Consider the following 19875-nt stretch of genomic DNA (forward strand, 5'->3'; position numbering starts at 1 on the left):
CACTAAGTAGAAGATTAACACATCAGCTAATGTCCGTTCTTATGTTCAGTCCAAATACACCAATTTCTTTCATCACAAATTTTATTTTGAATGCTAAATGGACTCATTGTTTCATAATTTTTGCTGGTAGAAATTGCTTAAAAATCTACCATTCAATACTAAATCTAAAATTAGTTTTTATTGCATAGTCACACATTCACATGCAAGGAATTATTACTAGGAGTCTTAATACACTTAACAGTTCATGAATCTTGTAAATCCTAAATTTATTAGATATTTTCCTAAGTTTTAGCTGTGCTAAACTTTGAAGCAAAACTAAGATAAAAAGCAAAAGTAGCTGGTCTTCTTCTATTTAACAGCGGGCGGACTTTTCAGTAGTACTATTTAGCCCTTTCCCCTTTGCTTCGCTCTGTGGGCTACAGGGCTACTGGCTTGATTGCCTCATATTTATTGGATATTTTCAGATATCTTTCAGTAGATCTTTTGACTCTGTGTGCAGGTATAGTTGACTAGGCTCTTGGCTGATAGTGAGATTTTGTGGTGTGTGAAGCATTTTAACACTTTACAAAGCAAGGTATGTTGTGCAGACGTCAGCATATTACATTCAAATAGGCAATGGTCATAATTGTTTCATTATTCATAACACAATGCCTGCAAATAGGGGGCATGGGAAAGGAAGCACTTGAATTAGAAAATTTATACGAGAATGCAGGAAAATTTAGTTAGAAAAATACTTATTGGGAAAGGAGGAAATGATAGGATTATTTTTATTAAAATTAATATCTGATAGCCTCCATCGGTAAATATCTCTAATCGGGTTTGGTCTCCTACTTGGCTGGTCAATATTTATAGCATTTTTTGATATTTCATCATCCTGATGATTGCCACTTATGCCAGAGTGGCTAGGAATATACTGAAAATAAGTTCTTATGCCACTTGAAGCAAGTTTATCTATAATACTGAGACAATGATAAGTGTCAATGTCCAACTTATACTGAGGAGCTGAGGCCAGCAATTCAAGGCCTGATAAAGAGTCAGAGTATACTCTGATATTACAGGAACTTGAAATCAAACGTTGGTTTTCTTTAAGGTGTTCTAATGCCATGATTATGGCTTTTAACTGATCAAACATTAAGATACATTATTACATAATTTCTTACCTACTACAATTTTCAGATGAGGAAGGAATACACCACTTGCTACCTTCTCATTCATTTTTGATCTATCAACAAATATTTGGAAGGGGCTTTTATTAGTAATTGTATTAAGTTCAGCAAATTTTTTCTGGACAAAAGCAATTGGGGCTAGATCTTTATTCCAATGAAAGATCTTAAGCCGAACTGGCCAGCCATTACAAAAAACCAACAAAGAGAAAAATCTAAAAAAAAACAAACAAACGAGACTGTGGCCAGTGGAGAGAAAAGAAAACAACAAAAACAAAACAACGCGGATATTTCACCTGTATGCAAACAAAGCGTCTTCAGCACGAAAAACACACAAGAAGAAGAAGATAAAAAAAACAAAACAAGATAAAACTAAAAACCAATAAAACCACCACCAAAACAAACAAACAAAAATGTACAATTGGCGCAAACTGATCCACGTAGGGAAAAGATATTAATATAGAGTTACTTCAGTGAGGAATTTTTTTTTACAAAAACAAAACAACGCGGATATAACTGAAGTAACTATAACTATAACTATAACTGATATAACTCACTTTTTCAGAAAGATACAACACCTTCAATAATTACAAGGACAAAGTTAGTTCTTAAAGATACTAAAAAGAGGCTCTGATTTTCACCCCTAAATTCTCAGGAGAACTAACTTTGTCCTTGTAATTATTGAAGGTGTGTATCTTTCTGAAAATTTTCTAAATTTGTATCTTAAGCTGTCCTATGTATTGTAACTTTTCTTAAAATGTTGAATCTTATTATTTAATGATAATTTGTTGTAGTTGACCTCAACCCTGGCTTCTCGTAACGGAAAATCCACAAAATATTGTTGATTTTGTGTACAAGAAAATGACGAAATTAAAAAATCTGATCAAGAATCGAACACAGTTAGGTCTTTCAGTAGGGGCGCCTATTCACGAAAACGTAAGGGGGACAGGGACATTTTCTTCAATTTTAAATAAAGATACAAAATATATGTTTTTCGAATTCTATTATTTTTTAAAAATTACTTTTCCAAAAGTCAGCTGTTTTTATACATCTTACTTTTTAGTTAGAGCTAGTAATTGAAACTAGCGGTAGACAACGATTATTTTTGGACGTTCGGCTAGCGACCTTTTACTGAGCAGGCACCAAAAGGATATAAAGTTAAAACGGTACTTTCGCATTATCAGGGTCCCTCTAAAGAAGTCCAACAAGAGATGCTACAGTCAAACGGGAAAGGCACAATGAAAAACCCGTCTTTAAATAAAAAAAACAAGTTTTTTTTAACTGAAAGCAAGGAGCGACATTAAAACTTAAAACGAACAGAAATTATTTTGTATATGAAAGGGGCTGTACTCTCCTCAATGCCTCGCTCGTTACGCTAAAGTATTTCATTGTTTCAAAAAATAGAGTTGTGAGAAAGTCAAACTTTAGCGTAAAGAGCGAGGCGTTGAGGAGCAGACAGCCCCTTTCATATACGGAATAATTTCTGTTCGTTTTAAGTTTTAATGTCGCTCCTTACTTTCAGTTAAAAAAACTTTTTTTTTTATTTAATTTTTGAACGTTTTTGAATAAATATAGGTTTTGATCTTGGCTCACCGTACATGAATAATTAAAAAAAAATGCGCATATTAATTTACTTTTATTTGGTTAAATGGCTTTCTAGAAACTTGTTTAATTTTATTTACGAACGTTTTTATTAGAAATAAATATACGTAACTTACGAATTAACTTACGTAACGAACTTCTATATTCATATATTTTTAATACTTATATTAGGGGGTTCGCCCCCAAGTCAATACCTTGCTCTTTAAGCGAAAGTTCGAATTTTGTTCCAATTCTTTAAAAATGACCGCTTAATCACAAAGGCCGTTAATTGGAATAAATAGGTCTTATGAAAGTACTAATAAATCTTTAGGTTAAAGAGCGAGGTATTGACTAGGGGGTGAACCCAATCATATATGTAATATTTTCTGTTCGTTTAAAACTTTGATGTTGCTGCTGTTGCAGTTGAAAAACTTATTTTTTTATATTTAATTTCTGATATTTTTTAAATAATGCTGGGAAGTCCGGCGTCCCCTTCATAGCGATGTCTGTGTCGATACGATCACCCCTGAAAAAAACAAACAAAAAAAAACAACAAATAAACATGCACCCGTGATCTTTCTTCTGGCAAAAAATGCAAAATTCCACATTTTTGTAGATATGAACTTGAAACCTCTACAGTAGGGTTCTTTGATACGCGGAATATGATGGTGTGATTTTCATTAAGGTTCTATAATTTTTAGGGTGTCTTTCCCCCTTTTTGAAAATCAGCCAAATTTGCTCAGGCGCTTAACTTTTGATAGGTGGGACTAAACTTGATGAAACTTATATTTGAAATCAGCATTAAAATTTGATTCTTTTGATATATCTATTTGTATCAAAATACTTTTTCTAGAGTTTCGGTTACCATTGAACCAGGTCGCTCCTTACTTACAGTTCGTTACCACGAACTGTTTGATTCAATACACCACAGTAGAGAAATACATTGTATAGCGAGGTTTTAAGATATTTAGAGTATTGTTCTTTGGTGTTTTTTTTTCGGGGGGGGGGGGAGGGGTGTACCTAGGTTAGGCATAGTCGAAAGTGATTGGAGGGCAACTAACCCCCCTATCACACCCACCTTTTGCCCAAACACATCTTATAAACTCGAGCTACAAATGAATAATCAGATATTGAAATTTCTAGCAACAGCTATTGAAAGTTTACAAAAAAAGCTATCCGCTTAAAGAAAGAGCGAAAACAACCAAACAAGAAAAGAAACACAAAAAGAAAAAAATACAGACAGTACTGTCGGTTGATTTCCAAAGATTGTTCGACACTTGTCTAAAATCCGGTAAGCACGCAAGAAGTGAAGTTTCGTTAATGCTAATGAAATAAAAAAAAATAGGATGAAAATGTAATAATTCAGAAACCAATTTTGGCTATATATTTGCACATTAGGTGGATGGGGGTAAAGCATAGCTTATATTAAATACGTAACCTAACCTAACCAAACCTAACCCAACCTAGTTACCTTTTAGTCCCCCTAAACCCCAAAAAACTAAAGTTTAAATATAGTTCTCGAATTGAGAAACCCTTTGTTTATACAGCGTCTCATATGAATCTCCAGGTAATGCCTATCTGATCTTCGCAATACAATTCTCGCGTGCTAGCCGGATTCTAGACAAGTACCGATCGTTCTTTTCCGCCAACCATCTAGGACCAAACGAAAAGCAGGTTCTCCCCGAATGAGGTTGGTGGAGGTTGTAAGAAAGAATTTAAGGGAAACATGAACTTTTTGGGAGAGCGTAAAGAGGCAGGCCTTAAATGGATTCAAAAGGGGGAGGAGCGTGCGTAGCTGGGTTGGCCTCAAGCAGCTTGGTGCTGTAGTGAGTTATTATTATTATTATGAGCAGTAATATTACATTGTAAAAGGTGCTTAGTATTTTCACCAGCAGGTAGTAAAAGTGGCCTTGAAAATTATACTGATTAAACAGTTCGCGGTCATGAACTGTAAGTAAAGAGCGACACGGTTCAATAGTAACCAAAATTATTAAAAACGGAATTTTGAAAACAATAGATATATTTAAAACAATTGGTTCATTATGCTGATTCCAAAAATTTAATATTCATAAAGCTTAATTTTACATATAAAAGGCTGCGAGCATGAGATAATTTAACTGATTTTCAAAAAGGGGGAAAACCCTAAAAATCAAGAATTTTCATGTAAGCCACACCCTCAGATTCAGCGTATCAGAGAACCCTACTGTTGAGGTCTCAAGCTATCTTCAAAAAAAATGGACTTTTGTATTGTTTGCCAGAAGAAAGATCACGGATACGGATTACTTTTTTTCCAGGAGTGATCATATCAAACCAATTGTCCTTGAACATTGGAAAAAGGCTTATTTGGACGGGAATTAAAAGTTCTGGTGCTCTTTTCAAGTGATCAAAAAGACTGGAAGGCAACTAGCCCCCTATCACACCTATTTTGTCCCAGATATTTTTAGATACGAATTTTTAGTGGGTTTTGAGCTATGTTTCTCCGCCCCAAAATGTCTGTTAATTTAACCGTACCCCCCCCCCCAGGGCCATGGGGGTTAGTTGTTAAGATAAAAAATTGGCCCATTGTTTATGTATAGTATTTGTTAGTGGGAAGTATACTGAAATTTTTTGCTTGTTTTCTTTTTTGCTTAGGTCCGGTTTCCAAGGGGATAATTTTCCATGGGGAAGAAAATTCCCAGGGTGTGAACTTTCAGGGGAAATTTTACACGGGAGAGATTTGACAGAATTCCTATATGGAAGCCTTTTCATTTGTCTTACTTTCTCTTTGCCTACTCAATTTTGCATGCGAATATATTCCAGGGGAATTGTCCGGGGGAAATTTTCAGCTTGTTTCGATTTCCGAGAAAAAATTCCATGGAAGGGGGCATTTCCGGAGTGATCAGAAAAACGATTAGATCTTAAAGTTTTTTTTTAAAATGAGAGTATGGTAAGAATAATTTTTCAGGCTGCATCGTCTGCAAGAAATTCTACGGATGGGGGGAAGGGATTTTCAGCGAAGATCAAGTTGTCCGGAAGGAATTTTAAGCCGCGTGTATTTTTCGTGAGAGGAGCTTTCTACGGAGGAGTTTCCTGTGGAAGGAGTGAACTTTTCATAAAGTGCGAGACAGATTTACCGGCATTATTTTGAAAAAATATCAGAAATAAGCCAAAAAAAAGTTTTCAACTGAAAGCAAGAAGCAACATTAAAACTCAAAACGAATATAATTTATTACGAAGATGGTGTGGTTGCATCCTCATAAATACCTTGCACTTTATGCCAACGTTTGCCTATATATCACAATTTTTTAATAACGACTCCAGAAACATAAGGGCCATTTAATTTGAATAGAAAACATTTTTTTTAATAGCTAAAAACTTGCGCTAAAGCTGCCAGGGGGCCCAGGACCATAAGTTATGTAATTTGCCAGTGCTTAAAGTTGGATTTATAGGTGGTCTAAAAGCAAGGAACTCTTGATCTCGGTCTTCCTTTCAGCTTGACACTTACAGGGCGTGTTTGCTAGGTCAAGAGAATCTTTTTTATTTATTGGAAGATTGAGGATGTTAGGGAAGTAGACCGAAAACTTTTTGTCCTTGATTAGTCTGAAGCTTATAACTGAAAGTCACTGGGCCAAAGGGAAACTAATGTACAGAAAACTTGTTTCGGGGCACAGGTCGTCTAAAACACACCACAAAACTGTTTTTACGATTGGCTTGAAGCTGTCCCAAATGGGGGCACTTTCAACTTAAATGCAAAAAAAAAGGAAGGAACTATTGCTTATCCAAAAATCAGGCCAAAAAAGAGCTAAAAAAAAACTTTGGTTTCCGAACGGCTTGAAACTTACTCATGCATGATTCTAGGTTAAGGGGACCCTATTGCACAAAAAAATAGGTTTTGGGCAAGGGCCCCATATTATGTACTAAAGAATTATCTGTACGATTGGGTTGAAATTTTGTGGCAGAAAGTCCCTGGGCGAAGAGGACCGAAAAATTGGAAAAATGTTGGCTCACCTAGAAACGAGGCCCGGAAAAGGGCAAAAAACTTTTCTCTCCGAACGGCGTTTAGCTTAAAACCGATAGTCCCTGGAAAAAGGGACCCGCAAAAAATAGTTTGGGGTACGGGCCAACCCGACAAACAAGCCTAGAAAAAGATTCAAACGACTTTTTTCCCAATTGGGATGAAAATTACACCCTTAAGTCTTTGGGCCCATGGGATCTTACTGTGTAATACAAAAAATGCGGTTCTCCAAAAATATGGTTTAAAAAAGGTCTAAAAAAAATGTTTCTCCAGAATTGCTTGGTACTTATATCCGTAGCTTCCTGGGCCAAAGGCACCTTAATATACAAAAAGAGTGAGGGAACTAACGCTCTAATATGGCACCACAAAGGCACCCTAATATAAAAATAGGGTGGGATAACTTATCCCCCCACCCACTGAAAAAAATGGGCAGAAAAAAGGGCAAAAATATTTCTGATTGGATTTTATGTCTATAAGAAATATTTGTTCACCTGAAAATAGGGTCCGAAAGAAACTTTTCCGCTGCCTTGTGAGGTATTGTTCGCTCGGTAAAAAATGCTTAAACTTTTTTTGGGGGAGTTGAAGGGGCAAAAATAGGTACCTAGGTTAGGTTACTTATTTAATGGTTCTAAGCGTTTACCCCCCCCCCCCCCCCACGGAAAATACCCCCCCCCCTCCTCCTCGGAAAATGAGGCTTTCAAAATTTTAGAATTTTATTTCAGTTTTATTTTTTTAATTTTCATTGGGGGAAGGAATTTCGGAACTTGTGTATTATGAGCCTCTCACTCAAGTTTAAGCAGTGTAAAATTCGAGAACAAACCAGTTTTTTCGTTAGTTTCTTCGTTACTTCATAAACAAATTTAGGCTATACATTTGAACATTAGGGGGGGGGGGGAGTATAGCGGGTCTGTATGCAAAATGTGTTTGGTACAATTATTATGCATATTAGATAGATAGATACAAAAGTGTATATTAAAGACAAAAATACGGTCATTAACACAGTAAACTAATATTAATGAAAGGCACAAATAACATAAATTTTTATCAGAGATCATCATAAAACACTTAAATGAAAAAAAAAAACATAACACTTGTAAAAAACACTTAAATGAAACATTACGTTTACTTTATGCTTGATTTTTTTCTGACATCAAACTGTCCAAATACTTTACCACTGGTAAATACCCCCCCCCCCGTGGAAAAGAAGGCTTTCTAAATTTGAAAATTTTATTTAAGTTTTTTTTTCCGTAGGGGGAAGGAGTTTTGGATCTTGTGTATTATGGGCAGCTCGCTCAAGTTTTCGCGGTGTAAACTTCTAGAACAAAACCGGTTTCTTCTTTTGTTTTTTCCAACTTAGCATGAGACAAGACAAACACAAGTGACAGAATATATGGAAAATACCTAATTTGGGCTATATATTTGCACATAAGGGGGGGGGAGGTAAAGTATTTGGATAGTTTGAAGTCATAAAACAATTCTTACTTCATAATATGCAGAATAATTGTACCTAATTTACCCCCCCCCTAATGTGCAAATATATAGCCCAAATTTTGTTTCTGGGCTATATATTTGCATATACGGAGGGGGGGGAGGGTAAGTATTTGGATAGATTGAAGTCAGAAAACAATTCTTTCTGGGTATATGGCCACTAAAAAATTACAGAAGAATAACGAGGGATCTGGAAATTTTTTTACCTAAAAAAAGAATAGAAAATCCCAGTATAAAGTAAATGTAATGTTTCATTTAAGTGTTTTTTCCAGTTTTTAAGTGTTTTTTTTTTCAATGAACGTTTTTCCAAGCATTAATCACTATTATTAGGTTAATGCAGTGTTTCATTTAAGTTTTTTTTGATCATGACTGACCAAATTTACCGTTATTTGTCCCTTTCATTTGTGTTATTTTACTGTGTCCATGGCCGTATATTATGCTTTCAAATACACTTATCTAACCATCTAATATGTGGAATAATTGTGCTAAACACATTTTGTATGCAGACCCGCTATATGCAAATATTTACCCCTCCCCCTCCTAATACACAAATATATAGCCCAAATTTATGTCGAAAGAAAAGAAGAAACTAACGAAAAACCGGTGTGTTCTCGAATTTTGGCATCCCTACTTTCAATAAAAAAAAAATCTAAGAACTATCACTTTAATATAATAACTCCTTATGCCCCCCTCCGGATATCATGTACCTTGATAGGGTACCTTCTCTGCTTTAAATTAAAAAAATAATTAACTTTTTGGCATCCCTGCTTGCAATAAAAAAATATCAATGCAATATCACTTAAATATAATAACTCCCTATGCCCCCCTATGGATACCATCATCATGATAGGATACCGTCTCTGCTTTAAATAAAAAAAATAATTAACTTATTGGCATCCCTGCTTTCAAACAAAAAAAATTCGAGGTATTATCATTTAAATATAATAGCTCCCAACCCTCCCCCGCCTCCTCTGGATACCACCTTGATAGGATGCCGTCTCTGCTTTAGAAATTTTCCTTATGGGTATTTTCATTGAATTTACTTTCTTTTAAGATCGTGGCAACGCGTGACGGGTAAGCTGGTGTACTAATGAAAGTCCAAATATTAGTATGTGTAAAAAAAAGGTATTTTTTAAAATAGTGTGGAGGGAAAAAAAATTTAGGGGTCAACTGGTCGAAAAAAATTCCTTCAGTCAAGCTTGGAAGCCTATTCTAACTGCGGGCTATGGTTACGATTGTGATTAATGAAAATCAAATAATCCTCTCTGTATGGAGTGTGGCTGCTTTCGATAAGAAAATTCAGGTTATTATTTTTAGAATATCATACTTCCCTACCCCCCCCCCCTCTGGACACCCCGTTAATATGATACCGTCTTTTCTTTAAATTAAAAAAAAAGTTTTTGGCATCCACGCTTTCAATATAAAAAATCAAGATATTATCATTTAAATATAATACTTCCCTATCCTCCCCCCCCCCCTGGATACCATGCACATTGATAGGGTACCTTCTCTGCTTTGAATTAAAAAAAATAATTAACTTTTTGGCATCCCTGCTTTTAGTAAAAAAATATCAAGGTACTATCACTTAAATATAATAACTCCCTAGGCCCCCCCCCTATGGATACCATCATCTTGATAGGATGCCATCTCTGCTTTAAATAAAAAAAAGTTAACCTTTTTTCATCCATGATTTCATTAAAAAAAATTCGAGATGTTATCATTTAAATGTAATACTTCCCTACCCCCCCCCCTCTGGATACCACTTTGCTAGGATACCGTCTCAGCTTTACATAAAAAAGTAATTTATTTAATAATTAACTAGGTCACTATAGATAGATAGATAGATAGATCGTGTATTTCAAAAGCCCAAGACCCATATACACACAAAAATTATGAAAAATAGAAAAATAGAAAAATAGAAACAGAGCAAATTACGAAACACACATTAACAGTAGAGATGACCCTATAACTCCGATCGGGACTCCTTATATGGGCATAGAGTCATTAGTGAGAATGATTGCGTAATCGGTCAATGACCTCTTTCTCCAGGTGTGTTTTTGGCACGCCCTCAGCGAATGTCAATGTTGTTATTGTTTCCGAGGCAAAATGCCAAGGTCAATGTTGTTGTTGTTGTTTTGGGCACGTGATAGAGTCATAAGGGGAACACGTGGTTAATGGGGTCAATGTTGTTGTTGTTATTTTGGACACGCTCTCAGCGAATGTCAAGGTCAATGTTGTTATTGTTTCCGAGGCAAAATGCCAAGGTCAATGTTGTTGTTGTTTTGAACAGAGTAATTAGGGAGAACACATGGTTAATGAGGTCAATGTTGTTGTTGTTCAAGGCAAAGTTAATGACACTTCCTTCCTGTTCGAGGCAGATGTTATGATCCGGAAATAGTATTTGTTGTTGTTATTCGAGCCAAATGTTACGGGGTTCCGGGAAACACATGTGCTATCAGTCATTAATCAAATTGTCTCCGGCGCGAAGTTTATTAATGTCTTTGGATGTCGAACAGAAATGTTCCCGAGAAACAGTTAGTTAGATCACGCATGACAGATGATGTCATGATTGATTGATTGACATGGAAGGTGAATTAATTTGTTGTTCTAAAGTGAATTGATTGACAAGAAAAGGGAATTAATTTGGAGTTCTAACAAGAGAATTGTTTCCGAGGCAGATGTTTTGATCTTAGCGCGCGAAAAGGTTTCTTTGTAATTTCAAATGTGAAAGCACAGGGATGCCAAACAAAAGGAACATGCTGAAATTCCGTTTAGGGATCATTTGGGCGAAACTGTTTTAGACAGGTTATGGAATTATTTCGGCGAAACAGCTAGACATTTTAAGAGATGATTTTTGAAGAGATTTTGGAAGAGGTTTTGAGTGTGGTCGTTATAATACACAAGTTCCATTTGAACAGTGTTGCGAGGTCCTCTACCCCAACCCCAAAGGGTTCCAATCCCCCTACCCCCCCCCCGAAGGAAGCCCCCGGTACTCAAAGGTCCCCCAAGCTCCCAAAGGGCCCCCGGACCCCCAAAGGGCACCCCGAACCCCAGAGGCCCTCCCCCAGTCCTCAAAGGGACCCCGGACCACCAAAGGGCACCCCGGACCCTCAAAGGCCCATCGAGCTCCCAAAGGATCAACGGGGTCCCAAAGGGCCCCCAGACCCCAAAAAGGTCATACCCGAGCCCCAAAGGCCCGCCCCCGTCCCCAAACGTCCCCCCGACACCCAAAAGCCCACCCAGTGCCACCAAGGCCATCCCCCGGCCCCCCACCGCCCCCACGAGCGCCCAAAGGACCCACGGGGTCCCAAAGGCCCGCCACCGGTCCCCCAATGTCCCCCAGGCCCCCAACTGCCCCCCGGACCTCCAACGGCCCACAGGGCTCCCAAAAGACCACCGGGCTCCCAAGGGCCCTCCCCCGGTCCACAAAGGTCCCCCGGGCTCCCAAAAGACCACTCTCTCCTCAAGGGCCTCCGGATCCCCAAACGCCCTCCCTGGGCCCCAAAGGTCCTCCCCCGGTCACCATAGATGCACACAAAAACTTACACACACACAAAAACTTACACACACACACAAAAACTCACACACACACACGAAAACTTACACACACATTAAAACTTACACACACACGCCAAAACTTACACACACACACACACAAAAACTAACACACACACACACACACACAAACATACACATGCACACCAAAAATTACATCCACACAAAAACTTACATCCACAAAAAAACATACACACACACACACACACACACACAAAACTTACACACACACACACACACACACACGAAAACTTACACACACACCCAAAAAATTAAACACACAAAAAAATTACACCCACACACACACACCAAAAAAATCTAAAAAAATAACACAAAAAAACTCACACACACACACACACACACACACACAAACTTACACACACACACACAAACACACACATTAACAAAAAAAACACACACACACACACACACTAAAACAAACACACACAAGCCAAAACGAACACACACGAAAACTTACAAGCACACAAAAACTTACATGCACACAAAAACAAACACACACACACACACACACACACAAAACTTACACACACAAACACACAAAAACTTACACACGCCAAAACTTACACACACACAAAAACTAACACACACACACACACAAACTTAAACAATAACACACAAAAACACACACACACACACACAAAAAATTGCACACACACACACACACACAAAACTTACACACACACACACACACACACGAACACAAACAAACACACGCCAAAACTAACACACAAAAAAACTTAAACACACACACACAAAAACTTACACATTAAAACAAAAAAACTCACACACACACGCACAAAAAATTACACACACACACACACACACACACACACTCAAAAAAAATACACACACACACACACACGAAAACATAAACACACAAGCCCAAAATAACACACACAAAAACTTAAACAAGCACACGAACACTAACAAACACACACACGCTAAAACTCACACACACACGCAAAAACTTACACACACAAAAAAACTTACACACACACACACAAAAACTTACACATGAACACAAAAAAACTCACACACACATGCACAAAAACTTACACACACACACACACACACACTCACAAAACTTACACACACAAAAACTTACACATGCACACGAAAACTTACACACACACACACGAAAACTTACACACACACTACAAAACTTACACACACACACACACACAAACACACACACAAAAAATTACACACACACACACACACACACACACACACAAAAACTAACACATTCAAACGAAAACTTACATTCACACAAAAACTTACACTCACACAAAAAATAAAAAAAAAAAACAAAAACAACAATTACAAACACACACACACACACAAGAAAACTCACACACACACTCAAAAACTCACACACACACACAAAAAATTACACACACACACATACACAAAAACTTACAAATGAACACAAAAAACTCACACACACATGCACACAAAAACTTACACACACACACACACGAAAACTTACACACACACGCCAAAACTTACACACACAAAAACTAAGACACACACACACACACACAAACAAACTTACACACAAACACACACACACAAACAAAAACACACACACACACACACACACACACAAACTTACACACACAATCCAAAACAAACACACACAAAAACTAAACCACACAAACAAAAACTATCACACACAAGCACAAACTCACAGGCACACAAAAACTTACACGCACACAAAAACTTACACACACACAAAAACTAACACACACACACACACAAAAAAAATAAATCCACACAAAAAATATTATACAAACAAAAACTAAAACACAAACAAAAATTCTAAGACACACAAAAACTAACACACACACGCAAAAACTTACATGCACACAAAAACATACAAGCACACAAAAACTTACACACACTCACAAAAAATAACACACACACACACAAACTTACACACACACACAAAAACTAACTCACACACAAAAAATTACACACACACACACACACACACAAACTAACACAAGCACACGAAAACACACATGAACACAAAAAATAACACACACACACACGAAAACAAACTCACACACACCACAAAACTTACACACACAAAATCTTAGATAAACGAACACTTACACACACACACACACACAAAAACTTACACACACACTTCAAAAATAAAATCCAAACAAAAACTTACACATACACACACAAAAACAAACAAACAAATACACACACACAAAAACTTACACACACACACAAAAACAGAACTTACACAAACAAAAACTAAAACACACACACACAAAAACACAAAAACTTACACACATACACACACAAAACTTACACCCACACACAAAAGCTTAGTCACACAAAAACTTACACTCACACACAAAAACTTACACCCACACGCAAAAACTAACAAACTGACGAACACACAAAAAAGCTTAAACACACACACACACACAAAACTTACAAACAAAAAAAAACTTAAAAAAAAAAAAAAAATTAAACACACACACACACACACACAAAAACTAAAAAAATAACACAAAAAACTAAAAAACACAAAAAAAATATTATACACAAAAAAAATTACACACACACACACACACACAAAAACTAAGACCAACACAAAAAAAATTAAATTCACAAAAAAACTTAAATCCACGCAAAAACTTACACACACACAAAAACTTACACACACGCACAAAAACTTACATACACACACAAAAGCTTACACACACACACGCGCATGAAAACTTACACACACACGCCAAAACTTACACACACACACACACAAAAACTTACACACACACACACACAAAAACTTACACATTCACATTAAAACATACACTCACACAAAAACTTACATGCACACAAAAACTTACACACACACACACACACACACACACAAAAACTTACACACACACACGCCAAAAATTAAACACACACACACAAATACACACAAAAAAACACACATAAAAACAATATTAAAAAGGAAATAAAAAAAACTCACACACACACGAAAAAAAAATTACACACACACACACACACACTAAAAAAAATTACACACAAAAACACACACGAAAACATACACACACACGCAAAAAATTACACACACAAAATCTTACAAATGCACACGAAAACTTACACACACACACACAGAAAACTCACACACACACGCAAAAACTTACACACACACACACACACACACACAAAAACTCACACACACACACAAACTTACACACACACACACACACACACACAAAAACTTACACATCCACACTAAAAATTACATGCACACAAAAACTTACATTCACACAAAAAAATACACACAAACAAACACACAAAACTTACAAACACACACACACACACACTAACACATAAACAAACACGAAAAAACAAACAACCACAAAATAAAAAATAAAAACACACAAAAATAAACAAACTAACACAAGAACAAAAAAAAACACACACACACATTCACAAAAACTTACACACACACACACAAACAAAACTTACACACACACACACACACGAAAACAAACACACAAACGCAAAAAATAAAAAAAAAAAAACAATAGACACACACACACACAAACAAAAAATTACACACACACACACACACAAAAAACTACCAAAAACAAAAACATACACACACACACACACAAACTAAAAAACACACAGAAAAAAAATATATACACACTCAATATATAAGACAAACAAAAAATTACACACACACACAAAAACTTAAGCACACACACACACCAACAAAATCGAAAAAACACCAACTTACAAACCCACCAAAAACCACAAAAAATAAAGCCCACTAAATATAAAAAGAAAAAAAAATATAACAAGACCAAACAAAAATACACACACACACAAAACTAACAAACACACACTAGCGAAAAATTAAACACAAACACAAACAAATACACACACACACACACAAACTTACAAAATAAAAAAACAAAAAATCACACACACAAACACACAAAAACTAACAAACACACAACCAAACACAAAACTAACACACACACGCACTAAAACTCACACAAACACTCCAAAACAAAAAAACACAAAAACTTACACAAAAACACACACACACAAACAAAAAAACTTAAACACACACACACAAAAACTTACACACACACACACACAAAAACAAAAACAAACACACAAACACAAACAAACTAACACACAAACACAAAATCTAAGACCTAAAAAAATTACACACACACACAAAAACTAAAACAAACACGCAAAAAAAAACAAGAACACAAAGACAAAAAAGAATACCCAAACTTACAAATGCAAACACAAAAACTTACACACACGCAAGCAATAATAAACAAACACAACAAAACTTACAAACACACAAACACTGACAAACACCCACACACACAAACACACACAAAAAAAACTTACACAAGCACATGAAAACTTACATGCACACAAAAACTTACACACACACATCATCAAATGTTTAGATAAAGTTTTGTCTCCATTTTATCCAAATTTTTTGAAAGGAATATAAGAGCTCTAAGTAACTAGTGAACTATAGCTGACTTTGGTGTAGTCAAGTCAAGTGCCGTACCCTAGCAGCGAAAAAAAAATGGTAAACACAATCTTAGTCGCAAAAAATAATTCTTCTTCTCCCTCTATTGGATTATATCCTTCTTTCCTTTTCTAGTAAATTTATTTTCATTTTTAATATGAACTGTGTAGTTTTTTGGGACATTCCCAGAAAATGGATAGATGCTTGTTTGGCAAATGTACTGCTTCGCTTTGAGCACATTAAGTTTTAGTACAATAATGAATATGAACAAATGTGGATGAGACAAGAGTTCTGCAAAAAAGGTATTTTAGATAATGTGAATCAGAGAAAAAGGTATTTCTGGGTTGTTTATCCCAGCAACACAGAAGGGCAAATTTAAATGTTCTGCTATAGAATAACCACATTAATAACTTGCAAAAATGTTCAATGATTAATGTGACATAACATTTTATTTTGATGCATTTGCAGTGTCGATTGAGGAGAATTCGGAGCCAATCAATAACTACACAGAATTTCATAAAAAATAATAAATTTAATAAACCAATTTTCTATTATATCTTCAAAGAATAGTTCTTGGCGCATAAACAACAATAAATCACACTTTACTCCCAGCTCTATTTACAGCCACAAGGATTTAGTTATAAAGAACTATACTTTTTACAACTACAAGCATACGTTACCTCAAAGAATAAAAAAAAAAACTATAGTCCAGGAAATCTTCGGAAAAAATCGACGGTTTGAGACAAAATTGCAATATAAATAAATTTTACAACATTTTGTAGAAAAAAAAATCTGTACAACATACCAAAAGTCCCCAAGAATCCCTTTGGCGGAACAGGGTGAAAAACGGGGGAAAGGGGAAAATTTAGAGGGAAACTCGAAAATATACGACCAGAAGTTTTTGATGCTGAGAATGGCAATCCTGATGCTCTTGGGTCCAAAAAGATCGAATATGCGTTTTTTTATTGCTGTTTAATAAGTCGTTCCACCGTTTCTCCACCTACAGTTAGAAAAGAGGGGTAAATAAAGATCCTGTACAGCAGTCTGCAAGACTCGTTTTCTGGGGTTTTCCAGTGCGAGAAGACTAAACATGTTACTTTGATTGCTCTATCATTAGCCTTTCCCCACATTTTTCAGATACTAGGGAAAAAGAGAGGGAAATCAAGATATCCTCTAAAGGGAAAAGATAGTCAGACGGCTCTAGAGAATTTGGAGAGGAGACAAAGGTCTATCAACTCGGTTTTAAACTCCTCTAACACCGTTTTGACGAGAGTTTAATATCTATTCCCTGGTGCTTCTCTTTTCCTGTTTGCTGGAGATTCACTACCTACTGGCAGATTCAATCGGTCAAGCAATAATGCAGGTTTGCCACCCCAATTTTTGCTCGCTCCTTTACAAGTATATCTTGGAGTCCAGCTACACCAGCAATCTGGTTCACGTGTTCTCATCGACCGGCTGAATAGGCTTGGTTTTTCTACTTCTTACTATGAAGTGCTTCGAATCGAGCGTTCTGTCACAATAACTCATGGTACAGAATTTCCAGGAATGACTTCTAAAACTTTCATCCAGTTCATTGGCGACAATGTCGACCATAAACATTTGCACTATTGACGGAAAAGGTACTTTCCATGGGATGGGCATGCTAGCTGCTGCCACACCAAGGCTACCCAAATTCCCAATCATAATCCCAAGAGCAGTTGTAAACCTTGAAGTACTCCAGCAGGTTGGACAAGTGCCTTTCTTCTTCTACAACAAAAGCCAACAGGAGAACAGTCTTGTGTACAAACCCATCCCGACCATCACCTTCGACGACAAGATCGATGGCATTGACCTACTATGGCATGCAAAGTGGATACATGACACGAAACGGGTCGGATGGAGTGGATTTATGCAAGCAATTCAACATGGGGTATACAAAAGCACTGCGTCGATTGTTTTTCTGCCTTTGATCGACTATAATCCTTCCGATCTTTCTTGTGTATTAATTTAAAAAAACTTTTTCCACAAAATAAGATTTTCAAAGAAAAGTAAAGAAATCCACTAAACAAAAATGAGCAAAAACAAAATCAAATAATCTACCAAGCGTGAAACTACCACAATTCAGCATCGATAAATAAATGAAACTCAAAACGAACAGAAATTACAATAATTAACCGAGTCAAACTCAAAACGATGATTACTAAACTGATTACTAAATATCGGTATATGTATATTAAACTGACAATGCACATTCATTTGTCTTTATTCAGTAAAGGGCAAATTTTGTTGTGGCCTTGGGAAGGCATAGGGGTTTTGCGCCCAACTTAAAATTAATTTCTGTTTGTTTTATTTTGACATAGTCTTTTCAGGGAAAAAGTAAATAATACTTTAAGTGTTTTTGTTTTTAAGACTTTGTAGTTTGGCCTGCTATTTGTATGCTGGAGAAAAATTTTCAGCAATTTTTAATAACATACATCCTTTTCAAAATCTGGACTCAAATAGCACTGTTTAATTTAGTTCCATACCTCCTCTAGTTGACCTGAAATGAAAAACTTCGCAAAATACCATTCGCAAAAAAACCTGTTTACTTTTTTTGATAGCTTGGATGCACCTACGCTATTTTGATATGGTTAAATTTTAAGAGCAGAAATGGGAGGGTGGGAGTGGAAGGGGGATTAGTTGCCCACAAATAACTTTCGACCATTAAAAAGGGCATCAGCCGTTTCTGTTTTCAATCGAATGAGCCCTTTTCGAAGTTCCCACGACAACTCCTTCGATACGAAGTGCGCTGGTCTAAGCAACAACAGCAACAAAAAATAATACATTATACTCACTTCAATCTTTACTATAAATATGTCGTGGCTTCCAATCACTTTCGACTATTAAAAAGGGCACTAGGCCTTTTGATTTCCAATCGAATGAGCCTTTTTGGAAACGACAACGCTGTCTATAAACACCTTATATTCCACCAGGGCATAAATTACAACCCTTACCCTAAGGTCTGTTAGGGTGGTTGTCATCCTCTAAGACCGAATTTCCAGAACTTCCAACTACGTTAAATAACATGGCTATCTCAAAATTTTGATTGGATGTGTTTGGGGAAATGGTGGGCGAGAGAGGGGTGGTAGTCGCCTTCCAATCACTTTTGACTATCAAAAAGGGCACAAGCCACACCAATTTCTAATTAATTGAGCGCTTTTTGAAGTTTCTACGACCGCTTTTTTGATACGAAGGGCTCATCAATAAAGGAAAAAAATAATAAATAATACATTGATCCAACATTGTTCATTTGCGCCCCAAGGGTATAAAAGCTAGACCTTGGATTTGGGGCTGTGGGGGAGTTTCCTCCTCTTTTTCTAGTCTCAGGTCTTTATTCTTTTCTCAAGTTTCCTTCGTCTTTACTTAAGCAGGGCAATCCTGGTGCCTATGATCTATGCAACAGCTTTCTATTTAGACCGTATATGCCCCCGGGGCATAGCTAACAACCCTTGCACTGAGGGCTCTGAGGGGGTCATTATCCTAAAAGACCTAATTTCCAGAACGTTGATCTA

This window comes from Artemia sp. Qi Xiang Cuo, chromosome 13 (genome assembly GCF_049724085.1).
Source record: "Artemia sp. Qi Xiang Cuo chromosome 13, ASM4972408v1, whole genome shotgun sequence".
NCBI classification, from domain to species: domain Eukaryota; kingdom Metazoa; phylum Arthropoda; class Branchiopoda; order Anostraca; family Artemiidae; genus Artemia; species Artemia sp. Qi Xiang Cuo.